At 35.4% G+C, this 5,810-nt stretch overlaps 1 pseudogene; it reads right to left on the reverse strand.

Annotated features, from left to right (window-relative positions):
* Positions 1-857: 857 nt before the first annotated feature.
* Positions 858-1,152, reverse strand: LOC113197555 (mitochondrial import inner membrane translocase subunit Tim8 A pseudogene; annotated as a pseudogene).
* Positions 1,153-5,810: the final 4,658 nt, after the last annotated feature.

A 5,810-nucleotide genomic window follows, 5' to 3' on the forward strand; every position in this document is an offset into this window, starting at 1 on the left:
TGCACCTCTACCTGAAACTGCTGTTAGTTTTTAAATGGTATAAATCTTTATAATTTCTTTAGTGCATCTTTGAATTTTTTGTACCCTGATAGACAGGGTAAGTTAACTTCTTCCTGTGGCTGTCTAGTAATGAGAATTCTGTTCAACAGCTGGATTCCTTTATAACTGAAGGCCTCCAGATCCTCAGGCTTCCTGTTCTACCATGAGACCATACCTTAATGTAGACAATTAAGTACATCACCAGCATAGGGGAGGGAGACAATCTGAAAGCTGAGGTGTACTGTACAAATGCTCTGTACATTTTTTTCCAGCACTGATGGTCAAACACTGTTTGTATGTATGTATATATATATATATATATATATATATATATATATATCACATTTTCTTTATCTATTCATCTGTTGAAGGGCACCTACAGTTAAGGTAACCCACAGTTAAGTACCAAATTATAATTGTCCAACTTCTTTCAGACATGCACAAAGACCTCCTCAAAAACGTGAAAAGATTCTCATGAATGAAAGTTTTACCTGTGTGATCCCACCATCAGGTTACAGAAAGCAGTTTCACTATCAAAATTATGGGAAGCAGTTAAGGGAAATTTGAGAAAAAGCATAGTCCCATACATGGCAACATGCATGTAATGTTTTTACAAGATTAACATTAAAAACACAAATACACCTATGACCCTCAAACCCTACACATGCAAAAATGATCTTTGTTCATTCTCAGGTGACCAATGTCCCAAGAGTAACAAAAGATAAGAGCCAATTCCCCACAGCCATTTGTCCAACCATCCCATCAACAGCTCTCCCTTTCTTACTCTACCTTGCTTTTCCAAAAAGGTAATGCTGAGATCAGTCAGAAAGGCTTCCTGAGAAGACTGGCTTGGATTTCTGGATCTGTTCCAGTTGATTCAAGATGAATTAGTTTGTATCAATGAAGCACTCAAAGCAGCTCACAGAACTAGGACTCAGCCCAACTATCCAACTTTGGCCCAGGTTTGTCCCTGTACCTCTCCCAACAAAATTTAGTCATCTGGTGTACCAGCTGCTAGAGGCACTGCTTCTGAGTTTCCACCTTGATGAAATGTAGCAACTGAAGGTCTACTGTACCCAAACCAGCCACGGAGGAAGACCAGGAAGAATGCATCCCAGCCCAACCACATGTGCCAGAACTTCACACCAACTCACTGACCTTTAGCTCATTTCTTTTTAACACTGACTAATATTCTATTTTTCTGGGTGTACTATACTTCATTTTAACCAATCATATATTCAAGGACAACTTGCTGCTTCCAAGTTTGGGAAATTATGAATAAAATCACTATAAACATCCATGTGCAAATTTTTGCATGAACACAATTTTTTCAACTTCTTTGGGTAAATACAAGAAGCACAACTGCTGGATCACATGGTAAAAGTCTGTTTAGCAGAAGAAAAAAATAGGATCTTTCAGGTGGTTTTATAATTTTGCATCCCCATCTGCTATAAATGAGAGTTGCCATTGGTTTACATCCTTGTCAGCATTTGGTATTGTCAATGTTTCAAATCTGGGCTATTCTATTAGGTGTGTAGTGGTATTTAATGCTCTTTAAATTTGCATTTCCTTGATGACATGTGATGTGGAGCATATTTTCATATGCTTTTTGGCCATTTTATATCTTCTTTGGTAAGATATTTATTCAGGCATTTTGTCCATTTTTTAAAAAAATTGAGTTGTTCATTTTCTCATTGTTGAGTTCTAAGAGCTCTTTATATTTTGGGTAACTGCCTTTGATCAGATAAGTCTTTCAAAAATGTTCTCGTAGTGTGTGGCTAGGAGAAAAAGCTGAAAAATTTTTTAATTTTAATGAATTTCACCACCAGAAACATTCTAGAACTTATAAATGAATTCAGCAAAGTAGCAGGATATAAAATTGAAACCCATAAATCAAATGTGTTCCTAAACATCAGTGATGAATCCACTGAAAGAGAAATTAGAAAACTACCCCATTCACAATAGTCTCAAAAAATAAAATATTTGAGAATCGATCTAACAAAAGAAAATGAAAGACCTCTATAATTATAACTACAGAACACTGAAAAAAGAAACTGAAGAAGACCGTAGATGATAGAAAGATCTTTCATGCCCTTGCATAGGCAGAATTAACATTGTCAAATGGCCACACTGCCAAAAGCATTATACAGATTTAATGCAACTCCTATTAAAATCCCAATGACATTCTTCATACAAATAGAAGAAAACATTAATGAATTTCAGCTTATTAGTTATTTCTTTCCTCTCTCATGATTCTAATATTGTATCAAAAAATCATTGCCAAACCAAAGGTCATCTAGATTTTTTTTCCTTTGCTATAATCTATGTTGTGATTTTTTTTTCCTAATCTGATCCTGAAATCTCTTTCCTGAGGATAGCCATAAGCCAAGATAGTCACTCTTTAGGAGTGGCCTGGTCATGATTGGGGGCATGTGTCAAGTGGGATACAATGAGGAAATAAAAATGCATGAAAAAAGACATATTTTATTTATGAGTCCCAGGTAGATCAGGGAACTGATGACAGGACATCAGGAGGTCTAGAGAAGGCAGTTCAACAATTGTGTGGGGAGTGAGAAGGAGAAAGGACCTATGGGACTATGGCTGTATTAACATCCATGGACATGATGCCCTCTGGTTTTCCTGAAGGAATTGTGAATTAGCTAGTTCAAAGAAGATATGTACTAAAGAGGCACTTATTTACATAACCCTGATGTTGGTGTTTAGGTTTTATTGTGGTCAGCAGCTATGGGGTCAGTGAGATGAAGAACAAGTAGACCAAATCACAAATAACTGTACCAGGAGGAAGTTTTAACAATGCCAAAGGTAACTAGGCCAAAGCTGAGGTAAGAGTTTTCATCTCAAGCAACTTACGTCTAAGCCTAAGAATGGATGCTAAGGCAACAAATATATTTAATGAATTTATGACACTCTAGGGGTTTTAGAGTTTAGTGTTTATATTTTTATCTATGAGATAATTTTTGAGAAAGGTAGAGGTCTGTATCTAGATTCATTTTTGAATATGGATGTCCAGTTGTTCCAGCACATTTGCTTAAAAGACTATGTTTTCTCTGTTGTATTGTCCTTATTAAAAATTTTTTGTCAAGATCAGTTGACTCTATTTTTATGGGTCTGTTTCTGGACTCTGTATTCTGTTCCATTGATCCATTTGTGTATTTTTTTGTCAATACCATACTACAACTTTATAGTAAGTCTTGAAATCATGTAATGTCAGTTCCCCAACTTTGTTCTACTCTTTCAATATTATGTTGGCTATTCTGGGTCTTTTGCTTTCCATATAAACTATAGATTCACTTTACTGATAATGATACCAAATAAACTGACTGGATGTTGACTTGGATTGTATTGAAATCTATGAACTACACTGGGAAGAAATGACCTCCTGACAATATTAATAGTCTTTCTATCCATGAGCATATAACCAGCCTTGCATACCTGGGATAAATCCCACTTGATCATGGTATGTATTCCTTTTTAGGCATTGTTGGATTTGATTGCTAATATTTTGTTGAGGACTTTTGCCTGTATATTCATGAGACATGTTAGTCTGCAATTTTCTTATATTGTGTTTGTCTGTTGTTGGTGCTGGTCTCAAAATGAATTCAGAACTAGTCCTTCTCCGTCTATCTTCTGAAGGAGATCATAGAGAACTGGTATAATTTCTTCTTTAGAATTCACTAGTGAGCCCTTTCAGGCCTGGTGCTTTCTCTTTGAAACAGATACTAACTGTTGATTCTATTTCCTTAATAGATATAGGCCTATTCAGATTTCTATTTTTTCGTGCTTGAATTCTGGCAGTTGTCTTCAAAGGGATTGTCCCATTTCATATAGGTCACCAAATTTGTGAGCCTAAAGTTGTTCATAGTAATAATCCCTTCTTATCCTTTCAATATCCATAGGTTCTGCAGTCATGTCCCCTCCTTTATTTCTTTCCATATAAACTATAGATTCACTTTACTGATAATGATACCAAATAAATTGATAGGATGTTGACTTGGATTGTATAATTTATGTTCTCTCTCTCTCTCTCTCTCTCTCTCTCTCTCTCTCTCTCTCTCTCTTGCTGAGAGTGTAGCTCAGTGGTTGTGCAAGGCCCTGGATTTGACCCCTAACATTATACATAAAAAAGCTGATATTTTTTTTTCTCCAGAAAAAAAAAGGAAGGAAGGAGGCTGTCATTTACATGTCTTTTTAAAGAACCAGTTTTGGGGGGCTGGGGTTGTGGCTCAGCCTCGCCTGGCACGTGCAAGGCCCTGGGTTCGATCCTCAGCACCACATAAAAATAAATAAATAAAAATAAAGGCATGTGTACAACTAAAAAAGAAATAAATATTTTTTTAAAAAAGAACCAGTTTTTGGTTTGGTCAATTTTTCTCTGTTAATAACTTGTTTTCAAGTTGTTGATTTCTGTTCTAGTTTTTTTTTTTTAATTTTTTAGTTGTCAATGGGCCTTTATTTTTATTTAAGGTCTGAGGATCAGACCTTATGTGGTGCTGAGGATCAAACCCAGTGTCTCTCGTACATGCTAGGTGAGTGCTCTACCACTGAACTATAACTCCAGCCCTGCTCTAGTTTGTGCTATTGCTTTACTCTACTTATGCTGTGTTTAATTTTCTCTTTTTTTCCAGTTTCCTAAAGTGGATGCAAGATAATTGATTATAGATATTTGTTTCTAATATCTACATTTAATGCTATAAATGTTCCCGTAAGCAGTATTTTCATTGCATCCCACAAATTTTGATTAGTTGTATTTTTTTTAATATTTATTTTTTAATTGTAGTTGGACACAATGCCTTTATTTTACTTATTTATTTTTATGTGGTGCTGAGAATCAAACCCAAGGTCTCACATGTGGGAGGTGAAGACTCTATCACTGAATCACAATCCCAGCCCCTGATAAGTTGTATTTTCATTTTCACTTAATTTAGTGTATTTTACATTTTATTTATCTCAATTAAAATATGTTAATTTTATTTTTGAGTTTTTTCTTTAATCCAGATGTTATTTATAAATGTATTTTTAATCTCCAAATATTGACCCAAAAGATTGTTTTCTCCACCATATCCAATTTATTAATGAGCCCATTAAAGGCACTTTTTATTTCTATTACACCATTTTTGTTCTCAAGCATTTTTGATCCTTTTTAGATTTCCCATCTGTCTGTTTATCCATCTTTCCTTGAATATTGTCTACTTTTCCCATTAGAGATCTTAGTATAATAATCACAGTTGTTTTAAATTCATGGTCTAATAATTTCAACAATCCTGCCATTTCCAAATCTAGTTTTAATGGTTGTTCTGTCTCTTCAGACTGTGTGGTGGTGGTGGTATTTTTCCCTCCATTGGTTTGTTTTTCCCATTTTAGTATGCCTTGTAACTCTTTGTTGAAATCTGGATGAGAGGACCTATCGTAAGTTGGTCATTAGTGAGGTGGTGGTAAGATGTTAGAGAAGGAGAAGTATTCTATAGTCCTATGATTACTTCTCAGTCTTTAAAGGAGTCTGTGAACCCAGACTATGAATTTTACAAGTGACTTGCAGTTTTCTCCCTATGTAAAGTGAGTCAGGATGGCTAGAGGGGCCTGAATTTGGATATTTTTTCCTGTTTCCAAGTCTGTTTTTTCCGTCAAAACTCCAATAGGTTAGGTTCCAGTAGTTTCTCTTGAGAAAGGCTTGCTAAGACCAGAGTACCCTGGTGTATTTTAGGATGGCTACCTTTCCTCTCCCCCTGACAGAGCATGAAGGAATTTCCTTA

The sequence above is a fragment of the Urocitellus parryii genome, chromosome 11 (assembly GCF_045843805.1).
Source record: "Urocitellus parryii isolate mUroPar1 chromosome 11, mUroPar1.hap1, whole genome shotgun sequence".
In the NCBI taxonomy this organism is placed as follows: domain Eukaryota; kingdom Metazoa; phylum Chordata; class Mammalia; order Rodentia; family Sciuridae; genus Urocitellus; species Urocitellus parryii.